General features: G+C 44.9%; 1 protein-coding gene across 2 annotated transcripts in view; it reads left to right on the plus strand.

Annotated features, from left to right (window-relative positions):
* The first annotated feature begins 744 nt into the window (after positions 1–744).
* Positions 745–25,541, plus strand: part of cep350 (centrosomal protein 350) — a 173,107-nt gene continuing 148,310 nt past the window's right edge. For both annotated transcript variants that reach the window (XM_067990822.1, XM_067990823.1), the window contains exon 1: positions 745–858. The gene's annotated coding sequence lies outside the window, so the exon portion shown is untranslated. The remainder of the gene's footprint in view (positions 859–25,541) is intronic.

Consider the following 25,541-nt stretch of genomic DNA (forward strand, 5'->3'; position numbering starts at 1 on the left):
TCCCCATCTCCCCCTCTCCAATCTCCCATCTCCCCCTCTCCAATCTCCCATCTCCCCCTCTCCAATCTCCCATCTCCCCCTCTCCAATCTCCCACCCCCCCATCTCCCCCTCTCCAATCTCCCCCCCCCCCCCATCTCCCCCTCTCCAATCTCCCACCCCCCCCATCTCCCCCTCTCCAATCTCCCATCTCCCCCTCTCCAATCTCCCATCTCCCCCTCTCCAATCTCCCACCCCCCCCCCATCTCCCCCTCTCCAATCTCCCCCCCCCCCCCCCATCTCCCCTCCCCCTCCCCTCCCCCCCCCTCCCCTCCCCCTCCCCCCCCATCTCCCCTCCCCCCCATCTCCCCTCCCCCTCCCCTCCCCTCCCCCCCCCCTCCCCTCCCCCCCCCTCCCCTCCCCTCCCCCTCCCCCCCTCCCCCTCCCCTCCCCCTCTCCCCCCCCCCCTCCCCTCCCCCTCCCCTCCCCCTCCCCTCCCCTCCCCCCCCCCTCCCCCTCCCCTCCCCCTCCCCTCCCCCTCCCCTCCCCTCCCCCTCCCCTCCCCTCCCCTCCCCTCATGTTGACAGGTCTGGCCTGTTGGCACCTTTTCAGTTCTGTGAAGCCGACATGGCGGCGGTCCGTTCCGCCTGACGGTGACGTCACCTGAATAAGCCCTATCGCCGGCCGGTGGAAGGGGCGGGGCGGGGCGAGCGCTGCTCTCGCGATACCTGGCGGCTGCCGCGGTTGCTCGCGCGCAGCAGCGGCTAATGGCGGCGTCACAGAGCGCCGAGGGTGAGCGCTGGTAACGGTCAGTCGGAGCGGAGACACCCGGCTCCCCGGGCCGGCAGGACAGCGGCATGCACGGCGACACTCGACGGCAGGTGAGGAGACCGCCTGCGGGTGGGAGGAGCTGGAGAGACAGGGTGGAGGGCGAGGGCGAGGGCGGCGGCTCAAATCGAGCCCCGGGCTTCGGTTGGGCCTGGCAAAAGTCGGGGGGGGTCTCGGGGGCTGCGGTGCGAAGGGCCGGGTGGGATTAGCAGTTAGCGCCGGGCGGCAGAGCGCGCGGGACGGCCGGGGGGGGGGTGGGGGAAGCGGAGCTGGAGTGCGGGCAGTCCGGGTCGGGGAAGTGGGGGCAGCGGCCCGGTCCGGTCCGGTCCGGTCCTGTCCTGGGGCGCTCGGCAGGGCCGAGAGCTTGTGCCCCGGGGGGGGTGGGGGGAGAGACGGGACAGCCCTTCATACAGAAGGGTCAGTCCTTCATACAGAAGGGTCAGTGAGGCTGCACCCCCGGGGCGGAGGAGGGAGGGGCAGTGAGTGAAGCACAGACCGTGTTAACGGTTGACAGCCGCTTAGAGAGGTGGCTGGAGGGGAGGAGAGAGGAGGGGGGTAAAGAGAGGGGAGAGAGGAGGAGGAGGGGGGTAAAGGGAGGGGAGAGAGGAGGAGGGGGGAGGGGAGAGAGGAGGAGGGGGGAGGGGAGAGAGGAGGAGGGGGGAGGGGAGAGAGGAGGAGGGGGGAGGGGAGAGAGGAGGAGGGGGGTAAAGGGAGGGAGGAGGGGGGTAAAGGGAGACGGAAAACAACCAAAGAACTTGTATTTCTATCGCACCTTCCACAACCTCAGGATGTCCCAAAGCGCTTCACAGCCAATGAAGTACTTTTCTTGTTGAAGTGCACCCACTGTTGTAATGTCAGAAGCGCAGCAGCCCATTTGTGCCCAACAAGCTCCCACAAACAGCAAATGAGATTAAATGGCCAGATCATCTGGTTAGCACGATCGCCGGGACGCGCGGTAAGTTCAGTGTCCGATCTCGGGCAAACGTGTTGTTTTGGGAGGAAAAAGGTGACTTTGGACCTATGGTTCCCAAAGATCTCCACCACTGGGGGTTTTCCTTGTATTATGTCAGACTAATTTTTAAAAACATTAATTGTTCTTGGGATGTGGGCATCGCTGGCAAGGCTGGCATTTATTGCCCATCCCTAATTGCCTTTCAGAAGGTGGTGATGAGCCACCGCCTTGAGCTGTTGCAGTCCATGTGGTGTTGATTGAGATTGATAGAGATTGATTGCCACGATTAGTCAACAACTCCGTTATGGTTATATTATGCGACTACCAGGATCGTAGAAGGCGAACAACTTTGGTCTTTTTACGTCTAGCAATTCCTACGCTCCTATCTGTTTTCACGTTGATTGAGGGATAAATATTGGCCAGGACAATACTCCCCGGCTCCTCTTCGAAATAGTACCATGGGATCTTTAACATCCACCTGAGGGGGCAGACTGGGCCTCGGTTTAATGTCTTATCCAAATGATGGGAATATAGCAAGCAAATGAGATTAGGAATACTGCTCCTGTGAAGATAAACCCAACACAGTCTGGTTCGGCTCGTGTCTGTTTCTGTATTGTAATTTCTATAATTCTGTGCAGTCCACAGTCCTCGGACTGTAGTTAAACTGCAGACTCACAGTTTATTCCCTACCATCGTTTGGGTTTTCATTATTCTTGCTCCACCTTTTCTTGGAAAATATTCCTGCTCTGAAGGAAAATGGCCTCTTTTCCCTACCTGTCAATTTACTGTTCTATTGCCTTTACATTTGTACTTTTGAAAGTTACAGGAGTCAGTGTTACAACTTCCATTTATTCACTGCTATTAATGTAGAAAAAAAGTCACAGGCGTAAGGAGAAAAATGGAGAGATTAGGAATGGTGACCGAAAGCTTGGTCAGAAAGGTGGGTCTAAAGGAGGAGAGGGAGGTGTTTGGGGAGAAAGGGTTTAGGGGGGGAATTGCAGTGCATGGGGCTTGGGTGGCTGAAGGCATGGGCGCCAATGATGGGGGGGAGGGGACATGAGGCCGGAGTCAGAGGAACAAAGTTCAGGGAGAGTTGTCGGGCTAGAGGAGGCTACAGTGATAAGGAGGGATAAGGCCATGGAGGGATTTAAATATGAGGATCAGATTTATAAATTTGAGCCGTTAGGAGACCAGTCACCATTGCAGGTTTGCGATGATGGGGGTAGTGGACAAGCAGGTTTGATATAGAATAGGATACGGGCGACAGTGTTTTGTTTTGCTGAAGTTTATGGAGAGATGGGATGATGGGGGGTGCTGACCAGGAGAGGATTGAAGTAATCCTCTGAAGGTGATAAATGTATGATGGGGGTTTCAGCAGCAGATGGGCTATGGTGGGGACGGAGGTAGAAGTAAGCGGTCTTTGTGAGGAGAGAATATGGCAGGGGGCTGGAGTCAGTGGCAAGGTCACAGGGTTCATGTGGAGAGACGAAGGCGATGGCTTTGGTCTTCCCGGAGTTTAGCTCGGAGGAAATTGCGGCTCATCCGAGACTTGATGCTGTGGCAGGGTTGAGAGACGTGGTGGAGTAGTGGAGCTGAATGTCATTAGTGCAGGCGTGGAAGCTGACCCCAAGTGTGCGGATGGTGTTGTAAAGGAGCAGCATGCTGATAAGGAAGAGGAGTGGGCCAAGGATGGAACCTTGGGGAACTTCAGTGATGGCAAAGCTCTGGCCTCCAAACCCGGCCTCTCACCTCCGTAAACTTGAGCTCATCAAAGCTCTGCTGCCCGTATCCTAACTCGCTCCGTCCTGTTTACCCATCACCCCTGTGCTCACTACATTGGATCCCAGTCTGGCAATGCCTCAGTTTTAAAATTCTCATCCTTGTTTTTAAATCTCTCAATGGCCTTGCCCCTCTATCTCTGTAACTTCCTCCAGCTCTACAACCCTCCTCGATCTCTGTGCTCCTCCAATTCTGGCCTCTTGTGCACCTTGATTTTCATTGTTCCACCATTGATGGCCATGCCTTCAGCGCTCTCGGCCCGAAGCTCCAAAATTCTCTCTCTAAACCTATCCACCTCTCTCTCCTTCAAGATGCTCCTTAAAACCTACCTCTTTGACCAAGCTTTTGGTCACCTGTCCTAATATCTCTTTGTGACTCGGTGTCAAATTTTGTTTGATAATCGCTCCTGTGAAGCGCCCTGAGACATTTTACTACATTAAAGGCGCTATATAAATGTAAGTTGATGTGGTGGAAAGAGAAGCATTGTTTCCCTTGATTATCCTTCACCTTGAAAGTTTGGCTGGAATCTACGATCACCTGTGTAGATTTTGGCATCACTCGTCATCTTCCTACCAGTTTTGCAGTTTGAAGCTCCATTCTTGTCAGATGATTTATTTGTCATCGCCTTGCATGTCTTCAAAGCCTTTGAGCCCTTTATTTCCAAACCTATTACCATCATATGGCTTTCCACTGAAGTTTTATTTATGGTTAGTCAGTATTTTCTCTGCAGCGCTGTACCTGCACCGCAGTTAATGGTTCCTCCACTCACTCCATCAGTTTCCAGTTCTTGGAGCTCTGACCTATTTCCCACGCTGTATCTTCAGCATATTAATGACTTCCTCTGCTAATCACCCAGCCTATTCACCATCCATTCATCAACATCCTTCAGATCGCACACCACCTCCATTCATCTTGCAGTGCAGTGGCTGAATCTCTGGATCACCCCTGTGTCTTTGGGCAATGAAATCTTGTTACGTTCAATTCTTGAAAATGCCGTTGTTCCATTTCTCTTGCAAATGTAACAAACCACAGTTAATTCTTATCTTGTCTCCATCTATTGTCTTTCATGTGTTGCTTTTCTTGGCCTCACTCACCTTTGATCTCAAATGGAACTCCCACGTCTCCTCCAAGGAGTTTGCTTTCCTTATACCAACCACTATTTATCCAATCAACAAATCTAGAAACTCACAAGTAAATACTGCCTTCATATCTGTGCTGCTCTTGTTGATCTCTCTTGTGTTCCTGGTGGAGGTACAAGATTATTGTCTGAGAGGCGATGCTTTTCTCTTTGTCACACTCTGCCACAACCAGTCTCTTTTATCGAATCAAAATATTGCAGATGCTAGAAATCTGAAATAAAAACAGAAAATGCTGGTGATACTCAGCAAATCAGGCAGCATCTGTGGCGAAAGGAACAGCGTTAACATTTCAGGTCAATGACCTTTCGTCAGAACTGGAAGAAGTTAAAGATTTAACAGTTTTTAAGTAAGTACAGAGCTAGGCGGATGTAGTGGGTGATGGAAGAATGGATCAGGGTGTCGTGGAGGGAACGGTCCCTTCGGAATGCTGAAAGGGGAGGGGAAGATGTGTTTGGTGGCAATGCAGCGGAAATGGTGTAAGGTGATCCATTGAATGTGGGGTGGAAGGTGAGGATAAGGGGGAGCCTATCGTGGTTCTCGGAGGGAGGGGAGCTTGTTAACCACAGTGGAGAGAAATGCTCGATTGAGGAAAAAGAAAGATATATTGGAAGCACTGGTGTGGAAGGTGGCATCGTCAGAACAGATGCGACAGAGAAACAGGGAGAATGGACTAGAGTCCTTACAGGAAGGGGAGTGGAAGGAAGTGTAATCAAGGTAGCTGTGGGAGTCGGTGGGCTTATAGTAGATATTGGTTGACAGCCTATCCCCAGAAATGGAGTCAGAGAAGTCAAGGAAGGGAAGGGAAGAGTCAGAGATGGACCATGTGAAGGGTGGAAATTGGAAGCAAAGTTGATGAAATTTTCCTTTCGGGGCGAGAGCACGAAATGGCACCGATAGTCATCGATGTACCGGAAAAAGAGGTGAGGGACGGTACCTGAGTAGGACTGGACCAAGGAATGTTCCACGTACCCCACGAAAAGGCAGGCATAGCTAAGACCCATACAGGTTCCCATAGTGACACCTTTTATTTGGAGGAAGTGAATGGAGTCAAAGGAGAAGTTGTTCAATATACAGTGAACAAGTTCAGCCAGGCAGAGGAGGGTGGTGGTTAATTGGGACTGGTTGGGCCTCTGTTCAAGGAAGAATCAGGTCGTCCTGATTGGGGGGGGGGGGCGGGGGGGTGGTGGAGGTGTAGAGGGGCTGGACGTCCATGGTGAAAAGGAGACGATTAGGGCCGGGGAACTGGAAACTGTTAGTGGTGGAGGCCGTCGGAAGAGTCGTGAATGTAGGTTGGAAGAGACTGGACAAGGGGAGAAAAAATAGTCGAGATTGGAGGGAATAAGTTCTCTGGGGCAAGAACTGAAATTGAATTGCAACAATTATACATTCCTTTCTGGCACAAAAACACAAAAGGAAATGCGGCCCAACCATGGCTAACAAAAGAAATTAAGGATAGCATTAGGTCTAAAGAAGAGTCATATAAAGTTGTCAGAAAAAGTAGCAAGCCTGAGGATTGGGAGCAGTTTAGAATTCAGCAAAAAAGGACAAAGAGATTGACTAAGAGGGGAAAAATAGAGTATGAGAGTAAACTTGCAAGGAACATAAAAGTGGACTGTAAAAGCTTCTACAAGTATGTAAAAAGAAAAAGATTAGTGAAGACAAATGTAGGTCCCTTACAGTCAGAAACGGGGGAATTTATAATGGAGAACAAGGAAATGGCAGAGCAATTAAACAAATACTTTGGTTCTGTCTTCACGGAAGACGACACAAATAACTTCCCAGAAATGCTAGGGAACCAAGGGACTAGTGAGAAGGAGGAATTAAAGGAAATTAGTATTTGTAAAAAAAATAGTGTTGGAGAAATTAATGGGACTGAAAGCTGATAAATCCCCAGGGCCTGATAATCTGCATCCCAGAGTACTAAAAGAGGTAGCCATGGAAATAGTGGATGTATTGGTTGTCATCTTCCAAAATTCTATGGATTATGGAACAGTTCCTGCAGATTGGAGGGTGGCAAATGTAACCTCACTATTTAAAAAAGGGAACTACAGACTGGTTAGCCTAACATCAGTAGTGGGGAAAATGCTAGAGTCTATTATAAAGGATGTGATGACAGGACACTTAGAAAATATCAACGGGATTAGATAAAGTCAACATGGATTTATGAAGGAGAAATCATGTTTGACAAACCTACTGCAGTTTTTTTGAGGATGTAACCAGTAGAATAGATAAGGGAGAACCATTGGATGTGGTTTATTTGGATTTTCAGAAGGCCTTTGATAAAGTCCCACATAAGAGGTTAGTGTGCAAAATTAAAGCACATGGGATTGGGGATAATATACTGGCATGGATTGAAAATTAGTTAACAGACAGGAAACAGAGAGTAGGAATAAATGGGTCTTTTTCGGGGTGGCAGGCAGTGACTAGTGGGGTACCGCAGGAATCAGTGCTTGAGCCCCAGCTATTCACAATATGATTTGGATGAGGGAACCAAATGTAATATTTCCAAGTTTGCTGACGACACAAAACTAGGTGGGATTGTGAGTTGTGAGGAGGATGCAGAGAGGCTTCATGGCGATTTAGACAAGTTGGGTGAGTGGGCAAATACAAGGCAGATGCAGTATAACGTATATTAATGTGAAGTTATCCACTTCGGAAGGAAAAACAGAAAGGAAGAGTATTATTTAAATGATGATAGATTGGGGAATGTTGATGTACAAAGGGAGCTGGGTGTCCTTGTACACCAGTCACTTATTGCAAACATGCAGGTGCAGCAAGCAGTTAGGGGAAAGCAAATGGTATGTTGGCCTTCATTGCAAGAGGATTTGAGTACAGGAGCAAGGATGTCTTACTGCAGTTATACATGGCCTTGGTGAGACCATACCTGGAGTATTGTGTGCAGTTTTGGTCTCCTTACCTAAGAAATGATATACTTGCCATAGAGGGAGTGCAGCGAAGGTTCACCAGACTGATTACTGGGATGGCACGACTGTCGTATGAGGAGAGATTGGGTCGACTCGGCCTGTATTCACTCAAGTTTAGAAGAATGAGAGGGGATCTCGTTGAATCATATGAAATTCCGACAGGGCTAGACAGACTGGATGCAGGGAGGATGTTTCCCCTGGCTGGGGGGTCCAGAACGAGGGGTCACAGTTTCAGGATACGGGGTAGGACATTTAGGACTGAGATGAGAAATTTCTTCACTGAGGGTGGTGAACCTGTGGAATTCTCTACCACAGAAGGCTGTGGAGGCCAAGTCACTGAATATATTTAAGAAGTAGCTGGATAGATTTCTGGACACAAATGGCATCAGGATGGAATGGGGAGAGCGGGAATATGGTATTGAGATAGAGGATCAGCCATGATCATATTGAATGGTGGAGCAGGCTCGAAGGGCTGAATGGCCTACTCCTGCTCCTGTTTTCTATGTTTCAATGAATTGATTGGTCTACCGAGGCAGCCCTGTTTGTGGATCAGGGAAGGAGGTAGAAGCGGGCTGTGCAGGGTTGGGGGATTATGAGGTTGGAGGCCTTACGGGGGGAAGATCTCCAGAGGAGATGAGGCCAGTGACGGTCTGGGAAACGATGGCTTGATGTTCGGCCGGTGGGGTCATTGTCCAGGGGGTAGGAGGAGGTGTCTATTTTATCTATGGTCAGTGGTGCTCTGAGTTTCCCCTAAAGTCCATAATATGGACCACTACACATCATCTTACTCCCTGCACCCTCAACATGTTGTATCAAGACTTGTCCAACCAACTTCTGCTCCAGCTTACTTTCGCAGGAGCTCAAAAAAAGAACTTTGTGCTCCTGAATACGAAAGAATTGAGAGTAGGAGACGGTGCGAAGTCTGGATTTCGGAGACCAGGAAAAAGGTGCAGGATGGAAGAAATGTTCCGAGCATCGACCATAGTAGTTTGAATAAAATAGTGGGCGGCTGTTGCTCCTGGTGTGTGCATGGGTTGCGGTGGTTCTATTGGGACAGGGTGTAAACGTCTGTCCAATACATTGTAAAAGCTTCAGGTTACTTTGTACTCAGGTTTAGCCCTTGACACAGTGAAGCATGAGGGTTTTAAAAAAAAACTGCATGTCTGCCCATGTTTTCATTTCTGTATGACGTCACTGGTTCCTGGAAGTGTTGGGCATTTATACCAAGCTTTTTGTGTTCGGTGCAAATTTTTCTGACTGACACACATGTAAATCAGATCATTGTTTTACACTGCAGTCAAAAATACTGGATATGTAAAAACAGGTTACCATGGTTTTGTTTCCCTGGTTACAGTATTTCATTAGCATTTAACTTCCAGTTTTGAGCCTGTTTTCTTATTGAGCTGAAATAGTTGTGTTAAAAAACATGTACTTCTGCATCTTCTCAACTGACCGTCCTAACCACACCTTCTTTTGAAAGTTACACCATTGAATCCACCATAAAATTGCCTCTAGGTTCTCTCAGTAGTCAGCAAATGCACAGCATGATGTGTTACTGGGCCATGCAGATAATAAGGTCCTTGCTTCGGTCTCTCACCAGTCCAATGCTCACTTAATCCCAAACAGGACAGCAGTTGGGACGCTGCGTCTAGTCTGGTACAGCCGGGGGCCCTGGCCTGGGGAGGGAAGGTTTCCAGCGTCTCTGGCTGGAATGTGCATGAGTTTGGAGGTCAGATGAGAACAGGATTGAGTTTGGCTGTGATGGTTTGACCTCTGTGGTTAAATAGCTCACCAATGTTCCCCGTCGAGGTTCACACAAAATAATGGCCTCTTGGGGTGAGGTGCCTGGAAGGCTGTTGACATCTGGGAACCGTCTCCCGGCAAGAGTCAATGGCAGAGGAGGAGGGGAGAAAATTGAGCAGGAAAATTCATTTTTGTTTACACTTCATAGTACGCCATACTTTAAAATAAATCAAATTCATATTATTGACATATCGAAATCGCAGACTGTATGATCAGCAGCCATCTCAAGTCATTTTATTGGTTACTTTTTTGACGTTTCCTTTCCAACTCAACCGGAACTCTGTTAGCATTCCATCCGACTCACCTATCGCCCTCTAACCTCGCTGACCTGCATTGATTCTCCATCTCTCAGCGTATCGATTTCGAAATCATTGTCCTTGTCTTCACATCCCGATCTCTGCAACCCCCTCCAGCCCTATGTCCACACACTCCGGTCTTCCAACTCTGGTCTGTTGTATGTTCCCATCTCCACCTGAGGGTGGGGCGGTGCAGAGCTTTCAGCTATCTAGCCCCCACACTTCGCAACTCCCATTTTAAACCTCTCCGCTTAGCTGCATCTCATCTTCAGAAGCCTCTGTAAAATCCACCTCCTTTGAGAGTGCCTTTGTCCCACTCTCCCTTCACCTCCCTCCTACTTTAAGGTTTTACTACATTTGCTTTATAAATGAGTTGTTCACCAATATGTACTCTGCGTGATTGTGCAATTTGAACTTTTTAATGTAATAAATTGGTGCGAAGTCTTGTAACTCGACTTTTTGTCTGCTAAAATCCTCGACATTAGAAATTTGAGACAAGGGACATGTTTAAATAAATCCCCCTCAGTATCATGGTATAAAATATCCAACGATGGAGATTGGTGCAGTCATTTTACAATGCTGTAAGAGTCCTGAAAAAAAAGTCAGTAGTTGTATACAGGTTACCACATTAGAAGTTAATAGAAAGGGGGCATTTCCCCCATCGCTCTGTGTAAATGCATTGTGTGGTGAGGTAAAAAAACATGAAGGGTCCCACGTTCTATTCCTGGTGTGTGCCATTTAACAGACATAAAGAAATAATGCATAAGAGCAAATTGCCACTCCCTTTCCAACTCTAACAGATTCTAATTGTTTAATGTCTTACTTTCCCCAATTTTCTCCCCTTCGTTCCTCTGCTGAAGTCACTGAATCCTGCATTTGGGTATGGTTCTACCAGTGCTGGCACCTCTCTGATACCATGTCCAAGTGACTGTCAATTGGTCATTTAAACTTGCACAGCCGAACCCTATCCTGTCCTCACGTGTACTTTCCAGCAGGAGTCATTTGCATGACTTGTGCCCCCCGCCCCGCCTTCCGTAGCCCGGAGACACCGAGTCCAAGGGAGCCGCATCCAGCAGGGTTAAGTTAACTCAGCACAGGCCAGGGATACAGATTCTTTTGGAGAAAGTGGAGTTGCATGACTGTCAACTTGCCCTTACAGCGGCACACTTCTGAATGTTAAATTGGATCTGGTCTTCCAAGCCAGCGGGGAAGTGGCACTGACTTGCCATTTCCTAATCTTGTCCTCCCACCACTCATGCTCGCGACGCTGCAGTGCTGCAATTGTTTTTTGATTGGATTGTCCGAATCCTTAACCGCAGAGAGCTGCTGACATTTGCGAAGACTAGCCCTGTTGAGTCGTTTTGGCTTTCGGTTTATTAGCTGTGCAATTGATACATCTACTGGCTGAACAGTGCAGTCCATTTGAAGGGATACTCATTCAGCAAGAATTCGTTCAAATACTTACATAGACTCATAGAATGATACAGCACAGAAGGAGGCCATTCGGCCTATCGTGCCTGTGCCGACTCTCTGAAGGAGCTATCCAATTAGTCCCACTCCCCCGCCTTTTCCCCATAGCCCTGCAAATTTTTCCTTTTCAGGTATATATCCAATTCCCTTTTGAAAATTATTATTGAATCTACTTGCACCATCCTTTCAGGCATTGCATTCAAACTCTTAAAAGTTTTTGAAAGATATTTCTGACCTTGGTGTAGCAACAATTGACATTGTAGCATATTTATTCCCTTCTGAAGGAATGGTAGCCCATTTGTGGGCTTTGACAGTGAATGCTGGGAAACTGTTTGGCTTTGGGGAGCATCATACCCTGATTCTGACCCCTGCAGATGCACTTTTCAGCAGGAGTCACCGAATAGGAATCACGAGTGGGAATCTTGGCTGCTTTTTAAAAAAAAATTAAGCCTACCTTCCCAGCTGTTGAGGCCAACTGTGTCCTAACTGCTGCCTTGACTGAATCCAGCTGACTTGGCACGGACCAGGGATTGAACTTGGGACCTTCTGAACAGTAACCTAGTGGGTATTGACCCGAACTAGTAACCTAGAGGTCGAGAGTTCAAATCCCACCCTGAATTGAATACGTCTGGTAATCTGTGGGTTCTCAGCAGGAAGTAACCGTGAAAGCTGCCGGATTGATATAAAAACAAATTGTTTACTGATGTCCTTTGGGGAAGTGAACCCGTCGTTCTTACCTGGTCTGGCTTACAAGTGGCTCCAGTCCCATGCTACATGCTTGACTTTGGATGTCCTCAGAGCAACTACGGATGGGCAAAGTCAGCCTTGCTAGAGTTGCCACCACCCCAAGAGCAAATATATTAAAAAAAAAAGACAACCAAGTCATGTGTTTATCCACTTGGCCAAGGAAGGCAGGCACCACGTCGACATGCTGTGGAAATGTGGGCACATTAGAATGCTGCGCTATCATTTTATTCTCTGGTTGATGTTGATCCAGAGCCTACGTTTTGAAGGGTCTGTGAGGGAATCATATGGGGTCCATGATGTCATTGAGTTTCTGTATTTGTTGAATTACTAGCACATTATTTCTGTTGCTATACGTTTTTGATAATCTGGCACTGCTTTCCTTCTGGTAGCTGATAGCTGCTTTCAGAAGTCGGGGTCTCGGGAGTATATCAGTATTTACAGGGGGTCCCCGGGGGTGTGTGTCAGTATTTGCAGGGACCCCTTGGGAGTCTTGGTGTTTACATATATTTGAAACCAATTGTTCTAGATAGAAACAATTACCTGCAAAAATTTAACCCAAAGCAGATGAGAGAAATTGAAGGGGCTCCACGTGTCTTTTCCCACATTCCCAAAGCAGGTTGGTTTTGTGGTGTTCTAGCTTGTTAGTGTCACTTGCAAATTGGGACATGAATTTTTTCCCCCATTTTTGGTGGATCCTGAAGTAAGTTGTTTGATCTGAGGCTGAGTGAATAAGGATCACAATTTTTGTCCCAGCAAGTTGTTGAGTAGTGGTATAATTTAGGCAGTGTCTCGAGAGAAATTTCTCTCCGAGTGAAAGCTTGCTATCTGCAAATTTTCTATCACAGAAGCAGGTCATTTGGCTATCCATTTAATTCCAATTCCCCTGCCCTTCTCCATATCCTTTTTAAAATAAAAAAAAATCTTTATCAAATATTTATCCACTCCCCTTTTAAAAGCTCTCAAGGACCCTGCTTCTGCCACTGTTTCTGGTCGACTATTCTATAACAGACCTTTAAAAAAAAAATGTCCTAACCTCACTGTTCATTCTGTTGATGATCTTGAACTTATTTCCTCTAGTTACCAACTCATTACTCGGGAAATAGTTTTGCCCTTTCTGCCTGATCAAAACCCCTCCTAAATTCTGAATACCTTTTATCAGATCCTAAACCTTCCCTACTCTAGTGAAAAGGACCCCAGTTTCTGTAGTCCCTTCTCTTAAAGCCACTTATCCCTGGAATCATGATAAATCATTCTGTACCCTCCCCATAGTCTGGACGCCTTTCCCTAAAATAGGACAGCCACAGCTGGGCATGATATTTTAACCGTGGCCTAACCAATAATTACGTGTTTACCAAAAGAAAATGTGATCTTGTGATGCACTGAGTTTTTTTTATATGTTGTGCTGTCTTGTTTTGAGTAACATAGTTTTACATTGGTTGGGTTTAGGCGAGTAAAACTTGGACAAGCTACTCATGGTGGTAAAGTTATCAGGACCCCATATTACTACCAGTTTGATATTAGCTTATGCTATGTGGGCACTGAATGCAGATTAAAGAGGAAGGTAGGCTGTTATGATTTCAGTAATCAGAAGATTTAATGATTTTCATATCATGCTGAAAATCATATTCACGTTTCATGATATGCACAGATACAAAAAGCAATCAAAAAGGCTAATAGCAGGCTTTATCTCAAGGGGTGGGGGTCTCAATTCAAAAGTGAGGAAGTGCTTCAGTTGTATAGAACCTTGGTTAGACCCCTTCTGGAATACTGCATTCAGTTCTGGGCACCGCACCGCAGGAGAGATATATTGGCCATGGGAGAGGTACGGTACAGATTCACCAGAATGATACTGGGGCTTAAAAGGGTTAAATTATGAGGACAGGTTGCATAGACTATGCTTGTATTCCTTGAGTTTAGAAGGTTGAGGATTGATCTAATCAAGGTGTTTAAAGTGATAAAGGGATTTGATAGAGTCGGTACAGAGAAACTATTTCCTTGGGGGTGGGGGGAAATCCAGAATAAGAGAGTGCAATTTTAAAATTAGAGTCAGGCGATTCAGGAGTGAAATCGGGAAGCATTTTTTCACACACCGGGTAGTGAAAATCTGGAACTCTCCCCAAAAGGATGTTGAGACTAAGTCAATTAAAATTTTCAGCACTGAGATGGATAGATTTTTGTTAAGTAAGGGTATCAAGGGATATGGAGCAAAGGCGGGTAAATTGAGTTGAGGTACAGATCAGCCATGATCTAATGGAATGGCGGAACAGGCTCGAGGAGCGAAATGAAGTGTAAATTCAGTGATCGTTTTTTCCTCTGTTCTGCAGATTGCATTGTTTTTCAGTAAAACTTCCTTTGCTTGTCAGCATACCCATTACTGTGAAAGGTCATGCATAATATTGTAAAGCAAACTTTCTCTATTCCTACCAAAGTGAATAACCTCATATTTCCCCACATTATACTCCATCTGCCACCTTCTTGCTCACTCACCTGACCTGTCTATGTTCCTTTGCAGACTCTTTGTGTCCTCCTCACAGCTTACTTTCCCACCTAGCTTTGTATCGTCAGCAAACTTGGATACATTACACTCGGTCCCTTTATCTAAGTCATTAATATAGATTGTAAATAGCTGAGGCCCAAGCACCGATCCCTGTGGCACCCCACTAGTTACAATCTGCCAACTCGAAAATGAACCATTTATTCCTACTCTCTTTTCTGTCGGTTAACCAATTCTCAATTCATGCTAATATGTTACCCCCAGCCCTATGAGCCCTTATCTTGTGTAATAACTTACTGTGTGGCACCTTATCGAATGCCCTTTGACAATCCAAATATACTACATCCACTGGTTTCCCCCTTATCTACCCTGCTGTTTACATCCTCAAAAAACTCTTAATAGATTTGTCAAACACGATTTCCCTTTCATAAAACCGTGTTGACTCTGCCTAATCATATTATGATTTTCTAAGTGCCCTGTTACCACTTCCTTAATAATAGATTCTAGCCTTTTCTCTATTATTTTAGGCTAATTGACCTGTAGTTCCTTGTTTTCTCTCTCCCTCCTTTCTTGAAAAGTAGTGTTTCATTTGCTACCTTCCAATCCGCTGGGACCGTTCTAGAATCTAGGGACTTCTGGAAAATCAAAACTAATGTATCCACTATCTCTGCAGCCACCTCTTTTAAAACCCTAGGATGTAGGCCATCAGGTCCAGGGGATTTGTCGGCTTTTAGTCCCATTAATTTTTCTAATCCTTTTCCTTACTAATCTTAATCACTTCAAATTCCTCCCTCTCATTAGACCCATGGTTCCCCACTATTTCTGCAATGTTTTTTGTGTCTTCTACTGTGAATACAGATACAAAATATTTGTTTAACGTCTCTACCATTTCCTTATTCCCCATTATAATTTCTTCTGTCTCTAAGGGACCCACATTTGCTTTCACTGATCTCTTCTTTTTTATATTTTTGTAGAAGCTCTTATTATCTGTTTTTACATTTCTCGTTGGTTTACTTTCATATTCAATTTTTTCCCTCTATCAATTTCTTGGTTATCCTGTGCTGATTTTTAAAACCCTCCTTATCCTCAGGCTTACTACTCTTTTTGGCAACATTGTAAGCCTCTTTTAATCTAATACTATCCTTAACTTCTAGTTAGCCACGGTTGGATCACTTTTCTTGTGGAGTTTTTATTCCTCAAGGGTATGTATATTTGTTGGGAATTATGAATTATTTCTTTAAATGTTGCCATTGCTTATCTACCATCATATCTTTTAATATAATTTCCCAATGGCCTGTATGACTCGGTACCACCCATCGAAGCATGGTGGGGGAGGATTGATCCTGGTCAAATTCTAAAAGTTCTGATGAGTACTGTATAAAATCCACATAATTAAAGGAATACCACAGGAAGGGATCATCAAAAATAATTATTCTGAAGCATGTGCTAATATGTCATCTCTTCAGGCAAAAGTTTAAATGTGTCTGTGTCTCAATTCAGTTTATGGTTCACAAAGGGATGCCTCAGAGTGTGGCAATTAGACTGTTTCCATTCAAGATTTTCAACATTTGCATAGTGTAGGACATTATGACCGTCTGTGTGCCCCTCAGCATTGAGTTAGACGGTAATGCAAAGTAAAAAGTTATATAATCTCCTGTTGAGTACACAGTGTACATTTCCTTTCTTGGAGTGTTTTTGTTTTTGGTGATTTTTGGGACACTGCTGGGAAAAGATGCACTATCAGTGCTACTTATCTGCTGATACACAGCCTAGCTTTAAACTGTTGGAAATGATGTACCTGTTTTAATTAATAAAAATTCAAGTGACCTAGTATTAAACCATTTAATTGATAAAGGACAGAGTATTCCATCAGCTGTTTCTCCCCGTGCAATTAGGAACCTGGCTGCTAGTTGGTAAGTACTCTGCGCCAGACAACTAAGGGATGCCCTAGCCTCAATCCCTGGCCAGTACTGAATTAGCCCATTTCAAATGGATCAGTGGCAGGGCACTGCAATATGTCTCCGTTCCTCTGAGTTAGGGAGGGGGGAAATTCAGCAAGCGTTCCCACTCCTGATAACTACCAGTGAATCCTGCTGCAAAGCGAGTGAGTGTGAATGTCTGGTAAGGGCAGGTTGGAGGCCCCTGTTGTCAAACAGCTTTGTGCCACTCACTGTCTAGACTTGCATGTGATGAGGGGTGGGGCTGCTGCCAGTGCCCATGGGGCCATACCTGAGCTCGATTAGTACTGCAGGAGTGGAAATAAAAGAACAGTCACTTCGATGGAGGTTGGTGCACAGAGCTGAGCATGTTTGTGTTTGCATGCACCTTCCCTACCAGACACAAGTGTATTGCCCACTTCCATTGCGATTGAAAAGGTCAGCACTGCATAACTTTGTGCCATGTAACGTTCAGACATGTCCCAGAAGTAACATGCAATTTTATAGACACATGGAGAGCTGATGCTCCTACTAGTGTCAACTCTGCAAAACTGCCACCTTCCAAAACTACAGCAAAGAAAAATTGCAAACTTTTCAAAGTTACAGCTGAGATTAGTGTGTTCCAGAACTGATTACCACTGTGGAGACTAACCTCTGAATGTTCTAATGTTGTACAGCTTTCAGGATGTTTCTCTCTTATAAGCTCATTCATCGATAGATTTTGAATGTGATTACTCATACCTAGGTTTTCCTTTGCAAAACCTATTTGGCACACAGCTATGCTTAATCCTTTGAAAACTGTTTGTGTTCAATCCCGCGCTCTTTGACACTGTCCTCAACAGGTGGTATTGTAGAGTTAATGCAAAAATTGCAAGCTTCTATCGCAATTTACCTCATATATCCTGTTCGATTCAGAATTATAGCTGTCTTCAATTCAAAATATTCAGTCAAGCATGGTGTGTGGTGAGCTAATGGTTTGAATTTACTTCAGTATTGGCAGATCATTGTGGTGTTCACAGTAGATGATGTAACACTCCTGTCCTTATAAAATACTATGTACTACAGTGTATTATTTTGTAACTGTAGCAAGGATGATCCAACTGCTCCTAATAATCCAACTCTTGAAGCCCAGACTACTCGGTCCTGTTTGTGCTTATGTCCCTTATTTGCTGGTATGTTTGAATTTTTTGGGGCCTGGTGGTTTGGAAAGAGTTGTTATTTGTGTTGGCTCATTGCTGGATAAATCCTGAATCAAATGCACAGATCTGTTAGTATCGGGAACCTGCGATATATGCAAGTTAATGGACTATGCATGTAAACTTTATGGCCGACAGTATCCTCTGCATTTGTGCCCAGAAACTCACAATTGCTCCCACCATTGTACAGCTCAAAATACTCTCTTCGGACACAACCCAAATTCAGAAGGACCAGATCTACATCCACACAGCCTCGGCCCTTTCAGTTCTAATGGACGCAACAACAAATTCATACACCTGTCATTACACTTACTGAAATCTGAGTGACAACTGTTGAAGGTTTTTCCAGCTATTGAATATATTAAACTTTTCAGATTAGCCTGTATCATAGAATATGGCTAAGACATTCTCAAATACAAAGTCTCGAATAGAGTTAATGTGGGTGTGCACGTACATTGCAGCAAGGCCTTAAGTGTGTGCATTTTTAAAAGTTGGCTTTTTGCATATTGCATTGTTTTAAAAGCAGCTCTCTAGCAAATGCATTTAAATTGGCCTGTTGTTTGTCTAATTCAAATCCTTGCTGGTTTGTTCTGCCTTACGGACAGTGAGGTTATTCAGTGCTGCTTTGCATGTATTCTACTTGAGACAGAGAGGAGTACAAATGGAACTGAATCGATCCGGAAGTGTAAACCGGCTATTGATCATAATTCTTCCTTACACAGGCTAGCCTGGTAAAGTGTGAAGGGAAAATGAAAACCAGAACTACTGGACATCAAGTTTCAGGATTTTTGATCTTTTTTTCTTCACAGAAAGGATTTGGGAAAGTTTTTTTCCGTGTTTTAAAACAAAGTAAATTTGCAAAAGAAAGCCACTTGTTACAGGCATTGAAGTGTGTACTAAAGCTAGACAAGTCAGTTTGTGGAATGTTGCAGCTCACTGTCCACTTCAGACAGAGACTGAGGGGGACAGTTACCTCGTTTCAGGTCTATTAAGCCAGGGTGATTCCCCCATTCATTTTGAGAATAATGGGAGAGGTGTTCTTTAAACCCAGACCTAAGGGAAGAGGAGAGATCACTTGTTTTATTGATGTCTCTACTGGTGAATCACTCAACGGGGATGAAGTTAAAGGGACAGTCCTCTCACTTGCTGGGAGCACACAGGGAAAAGGACAAAGGGACATAGAGGCCAAGCGAGAGGAAACTTGCCAATTTTGAGCCCTGAACAGTCAGGATCAGAAGACTGAGCAGGAAAAGTTAAGCGAGCCCATTACTTGGGGTAGCGTAGTGTATTTTTATTACTTGTTACAAGGAGGACTGTAGTTGTATCAAAATGAGATTTGATTATATTTATTGCTCTGTACGAACATGGAACACAAGAACGAGAAATAGGAGAAAGAATAGGCCATCCGGCCCCTCGAGCCTGCTCCGCCATTCAACAAGATCATGGCTGATCTGTTTAGACAGCTGTCTGTAAAATAGGAATGTAGGAATTGCTAAAAGTAAAAAGACCAAGGTCCATCTAGTTGGCCTTCCACCATCCTGGAAGTCGCATGATACAATGATAATGGAGTTGTTGACTAATTGTAGCAATCAGTCTATATCAATGAGTCTACAACACACCCAGACATGAGGTGAGGAAAACCCCCAGTGGTGGAGAGATTTGGGAACCATAGGTCCAAAGTCACCTGTTTCCCCCCCCCCCACCCCCCCCCCAAGCCTGTTACACTTACTATATGTCAAGTCTCAAATTACTCATATCCTGTATCCCAAATCTGTTTAATTTATGTGAATGAATCAATACTTCTGCTTCCACCAAGGGAGCCTGTTCCACAGATTGACCACTCAGTCTCTGAAATAATGTTTCCTCAGGTTAGTTTTGAGTTTACCCACCAGCCTATGGAATTAACATCTGAATGTTTCATTCCCCCTTCAGAAAGATTGGAGAAGCGGGTATGAGGTGACAATATCCAGTTCAGATCACGAGGGGGGTCTTACTGTTATACCCCTGGGTTACGCGATCATAGATTTTGGTCATTGTGGGCACACTCCTGAATGTAAGACACTTGGACAGCTTGAGGGAGTGACTAACATCGTTGTACCTGAGTGAATATGCAAGGTAGTCAAAACTTACAGCGCTGATTACACAGTAGGGATCTCAACATCTGAAGAGAAAAGAGATGGGTTAAAGTGCCAGGGATAGATCCTTCGTCTATACTCGAAGCGGTAACCTGTGTTCACTTTTCAGATATTGACAGACTGGTTGTGTACGTTCTCTCTTAATCTGATTTCCAGCATTTGCAATATTTTTAATGTGCAAAGAGGAGGTAGTAAGAACAGTTACACAATATGGTCACGTTTACACAAATAATGTTGTAAGTGCTGAGGAATTGTGAATGGCTTGGAAGAATACAAAAAATTTCTCTAATACAAAAAATTGTAAGGAAATTGGCAAAAGAACCAGAGGGAAGATGAGAACTTTTTTTACTCAGCAAGTTGTTATGATCTGGAATGCACTGCCTGAAAGGGTGGTGGAAGCAGTTTCAATAATCACTTTCAAAAGGGAATTGGATAAATATTTGAATGAGAAAAATTTGCAGGGCTACAGGAAAAGAGCAGGGGAGTGGGACTAAATGGATAGCTCTTTCAAAGAGCCAGCACAGGCACGATGGGCTAAATGGCCTCCTTCCTTGCTGTATCATTGTACGATTCTATTAAATTCGGGAGCAGATTTGCGCAGGGTTTAAGCTGCTAGTTGAGTTAGCACTTGGTGATGGAGAAATTTTGCATGCTTTTCTTTATCTTTGAAAAATGTCCCAAAGAGCTTCATATGTACTGTAATGATTTACTTTGCAAACACGACAGCCACTGGAAAATTCCACAAGCAGCGATGGGATCTGTATTTTGATGGTGTAGGCTGAAGGAGAAATGTCAGCCTGCGCATCAGAAGAACTCCCTGTTCTTCAATTGTCCCATGGAATCTTTAAGTCTACCTGCACCACCAGACCAGGTAGATGGGACCTTGGTTGAATGCCTCATTTGAAGGGTGCTATCTCAAAATGTAGCATGACTACACTGGAGTGTGGACTCGATTATGTGCTCCAGCCTTGGAGTGGGACTCGAACCCACAACTGGTGACTTGGCTAAGAGTGCTACCAACTGAGGTAAGCTGACATTTGGACGAATGGTAGCTTGGGCAAAGTACCGGAAGGTCCCTGTGGAACCTACTCCAGAATGGTCAGAAACGATGGAGAGGGAAGGAAACCGTCTTTTATAATTCCAGCTCTGTCAGCCTTAAGTTAGAAAGATATTCAAGTTGTGCAGTGGAGCCAAATTTTAGCAGTCTGTTTGGGTAATTGCCCTGCTGGTCTTTGCTCCCATCTCAGGTGCATCCTATGTGACCATCGGGAGCTTTGAAGTGGAGAGCAGGGGCGAATGGTGCAGTTGAACCAACCCATCTGTTCCTGAAATTGACTTCTGCTGCGATACTTGGTGGTGCCTTTATTCTGCAGCTGCTGTAGTGAGACTAGTAACTGCAGAATTCAGGAGTATCTGCACTTTCGCAACATTTAAATCAGCTCCAGCCAGGCAAGGCATTTATACCAATGGTTGGAACGGCAAGTCTCTTTCCCAGCGGAGAACTCTGCTTGCACTCCTCTCCCAGTAGTTACAATTTTACTGTTTATACATTGAATTACATAGAATGTACAGCACAAAAACAGGCCATTCGGCCCAACAGGTCCATGCCAGATGAGCCGCCTCCCACCCTTTAGCTAACACCGTCAACATATCTTTCTATTCCTTTCTCCCCCATGTGATTCTCTAGCTTCCCCATAAATGCATCTGTTATTCGCCTCAACTACTCCTTGTGGTAGCGAGTTCCACATTCTAACCACTCTCTGGGTAAAGAAGTTTCTCCTGAATTCCCTATTGGATTTATTAGTGACTATCTTATATCTATGGCTGAAAAACGGAAAATGCTGGAGAAGCTCAGCAAGTGAGGCAGCATCTGTGGAGAAAGAAACAGTGTTAACGTTTCAGGTCAAAGATCTTTTGTCAGAGCTGCCTAACCTGAGCTTTTCCAGCATTTTCTGTTTTTATTTCAGATTTCCAGCATCCGAAGTATTTTGCTTTTTATATTTATGGCTCCTAGTTCTGGTCTTCCCTGGAAGTGGAAACATCTTCTCTGTGTACCCTATCAAATCGTTCATAATCTTTAAGACCTCTATCAGGTCACCCCTCAGTCTTTTTTCTAGAAAAAAGAGCCCCAGCCTGTTGAATCTTTCCTGATGAGTATAACCTCTCCATTCTGGTATCATCCTAGTAAATCTTTTTTTTGCACCTTCTCCATTGTCTCCATATCCTTTTTTATAATATGGAAACCAGCACTGTTCACAGTACTCAGTGTTCTAACCAAGGTTCTATACAAGTTTAACATAACTTCTCTGCTTTTCAATTCTATCCCTCTAGAAATGAACCCTAGTGCTTGGTTTGCTTTTTTTAAACAGCCATATTAACTTGCGTCGCTACTTTTAGCGATCTGTACCCCCAGATCCCTCTGCTCCCCTACCCCATTTAGACTCTTATTTTCCAAAGTGTACGGGGCCTCCTTATTCTTCCCACCTCACACTAATCTATATTGAAATTCACTTCTCAATTACACGCCCATTCTGCGAGTTTATTAATGCCTTCCTGTATTTAGTTGCAGTCCTCCTCGGTATTAACTATACCCAATTTGCTATTGTCTGCAAATTTTGAAATTGTACTTCTGATTCCTGAGTCAAAATCATTTATGTAAATAGTGAACAACAGTGGTCCCAGCACCAATCCTTGTGGAACACCACTTCCGTCCTTTTGCCAGTCTGAGTAACTACCTTTAACCACTACTCTCTCTTCTGTTTTGTAGCCAGCTTGCTATTCATTCTGCTACCTGTCCCCTGACTCCACATACTCTGACCTTCGACATGAGTCTACTGTGCGGTACCTTATCGAAGGCCTTTTGAAAATCCAAATATATTGAAGCTACTACATTACCCTTGTCTACTCTTTCTGTTCCTTCTTCAAAGTTTTCAATAAAGTTGGTCAAGCATGTCCATAGATCCGTGCTGACTATTTATATTTTTGGTTTCTAGATGTTTTTCTGTTACATCTTTGAGTAAGGATTCCATTATCTTTCCTACCACCAACGTTAAGCTAATTGGTCTATAGTTTCCTGGACTTTTTAAATGTAGGAATCACATTAGCTGTTCGCCAGTCCTCTGGCACTATTCCCTTTTCTAATGAATTTTTATATATATATATATATATATATATATATATAATAGTGTCTCTGCTATCTCTTCCCTAACTCTTAATATGCGTGGATGCAATCCATCCAGACCATGGGTTTTATCCTCTCTAAGTTTGATTAGTTTATCAATTATCTCCCTCCTTTCTATCTTAAATGTCTTTATATCTTTTTTGATCTCTTCTTCTAATGTCATGCCCACCATGTTAATCTCCCTGGTAAATATTGAGGCAAAGTAATTAATAATACTGCCATTTCGCTGTCATTACCGGTGAGTTTATCGTGCGTATCCCTTAGTGGCCCTGTCCCTATCATGAATTTTCTTTTTTATCTGTCTATAAAATACTTCACTATTTTTATATTTCTTGATAATTTAATTTCGTAGTTTCTCTGCCCTCCTAATTGTTGTTTTGACTTTTTTTCTAACCTTTTTGTATTCCCTTTTGTTATCCCCTCCTGTGTTGACTATGTACTTAGTGTATGCCTTTTTCGTTTTTTCTAATTTTGTCCTTTTTTAAAAATTCATCCAGTGTTTAGATAGCACTGGTGGGAGTATCTGCACACTCTATAAACTTTTGAAATGACTCCAGGTAGATTGAAAAATGTGTTCAGAGAGATGGAGGACCCCTGAGCATCCTGGTGATGCACTCCTTGTAGTCCAATCCAAGCAGTGTGCGACGGCCTGCTTGACTGCTTCTTTCTGGCAGTTGTACTGCACACTTAGCGTCGTTGTGAAGTGAGTGTCACTTTGCAGTGATACTTACTAAAGTTGCAGTATAAAGACTCCCCAAGTAACTGCTTGGTAGGTGACATTGGTGCGATGTATTTCAGTCCAGTGTAATACAGAATGGTGAGATGCAAGTCTGTACCCCCCCCCCACCAAGCCTTGGTTGTACCACTTTAAGTGGGTGTCGAGTGGATGCCAGTTATTTGGCTGTGGCATTCCTGTTGGCAGCTCATTTGAGCTCAAGGTTGGGAAAAATCTGAAGTGTTTGCCCAGTTGGCGAGAGATTACATAAGAACATAAGAACTAGGAGCAGGAGTAGGCCAACCGGCCCCTCGAGCCTGCTCCGCCATTCAATGAGATCATGGCTGATCTGATCCTAACCTCAAATCTAAATTCATGTCCAATTTCCTGCCCGCTCCCCGTAACCCCTAATTCCCTTTAATGTTGGAGCCCCCAAAACAGGAAGACATGAAAAGTAACCTAATCTTGTATCCAGCGTAACATTTCTCTGTTTGTCTCTCTCTTCCTGCCCACCCAATCTTCCCTGCCCAGTTGATATGCATTGTTCCCTAGCTGAGGGTGCTCAGGTATCCTGCTTCAGGCTCAGCCAACTGACTCACCTCTCAGACCCTTGCAAGAGCTTCCTTCAAGTGTCTTTTCTGGTCCGAATTGTATACCTTCCCCAGTGATGTTGGCAAAAAGAGTGTCTACTGTGGAGCAGATTCAATTACAGTGGATTGTGAAATGAGGACCTGTTTTATTCATGAGATTTATATAAAATTCTTTGAATTGTTTTAATATAGTTTGACTTCATTAACTCTTATTATCACAAAGACTGCCTACTTCCACCTCTGTAATATTGCCCGTCTCCATCGCTGCCTCAGCCCATCTGCTACTGATACCCTCATCTGTGCTTTTGTCACCTCCAGACTCAACCATTCCAATGCTCTCCTGGCCGGCCTCTCCCGTCTTCCACACTCCGTAAACTTAAGCTCATCCAAAACACTGCCCGTATCCTAACTTGCACCAAGTCCTGTTGACCGATCACCCGTGTGTTCGCTGACCTACATTGGCACTCGATCAGCAATACCTCTCTTTTAATATACTCATCCTTGCGTTCAAATCCCTTCTCCAGCTCTAAAACCCTCCGAGAACTCTGCGTTCCTCTGACTATGGCCTGTTGCGCATCGCACACTTCATTTGCTCCACCATTGGCGGCCGTGCCGTCGGCTGCCTAGGCCCTAAGCTCTGGAATTTCCTCCCTAAACCTCTCCCTCCTCTGGGATCCTCCTCTGGGATCCTCCTCTGGGATCCTCCTCTGGGATCCTCCTCTGGGATCCTCCTCTGGGATCCTCCTCTGGGATCCTCCTCTGGGATCCTCCTCTGGGATCCTCCTCTGGGATCCTCCTCTGGGATCGATTTTGGTTACCTAACCTCATGTTTCCTTTTGACTTGGTGCCAATTTTTATCTGATGAAGCTCCTGTGAAGCGTCTTGGGACGTTTTACTAAGTCAAAGGTGCTATATAAATGCAAGTTGTTGTATTAGCTCTTCCTGCAGTCGGTGGATGGGGCAGGGGGTGAAGAATGATTCTGCAGTAGTTGTGTGGCACTGAAACTTTAAAGTGCTTTAGTAGTACTATCTGTTAGAGTGTTTTGCCACAGCTCTGATTTCATGCCCTACATTTGTTCACAGGAGCTGCATTGTGAGTTGAGTCGAGTTGGTTGATATAAATAGCGTAACAGATGTCTGGATGTGTTACAAGTCTAATGGTCCAGGGAGGAAGGTGTCTGACAAACTGCTTGTGATTTCTGACATTGCCAGAACCCCTCCGATTGTATTACCGTTTAAACCCACCACCCCCAGTCACCTGTTAAATTAGCGAATACTTGAATGTGATACATTATGTTAGGGGATTAATTGTAAGATGCCTGAGGGCAATAGACCTCCAACCAGCAAAATAGGTGCGTTCATTTACTGGAAGTATCTT

Source organism: Heptranchias perlo, chromosome 9, assembly GCF_035084215.1.
Source record: "Heptranchias perlo isolate sHepPer1 chromosome 9, sHepPer1.hap1, whole genome shotgun sequence".
Taxonomy (NCBI): Eukaryota; Metazoa; Chordata; class Chondrichthyes; order Hexanchiformes; family Hexanchidae; genus Heptranchias; species Heptranchias perlo.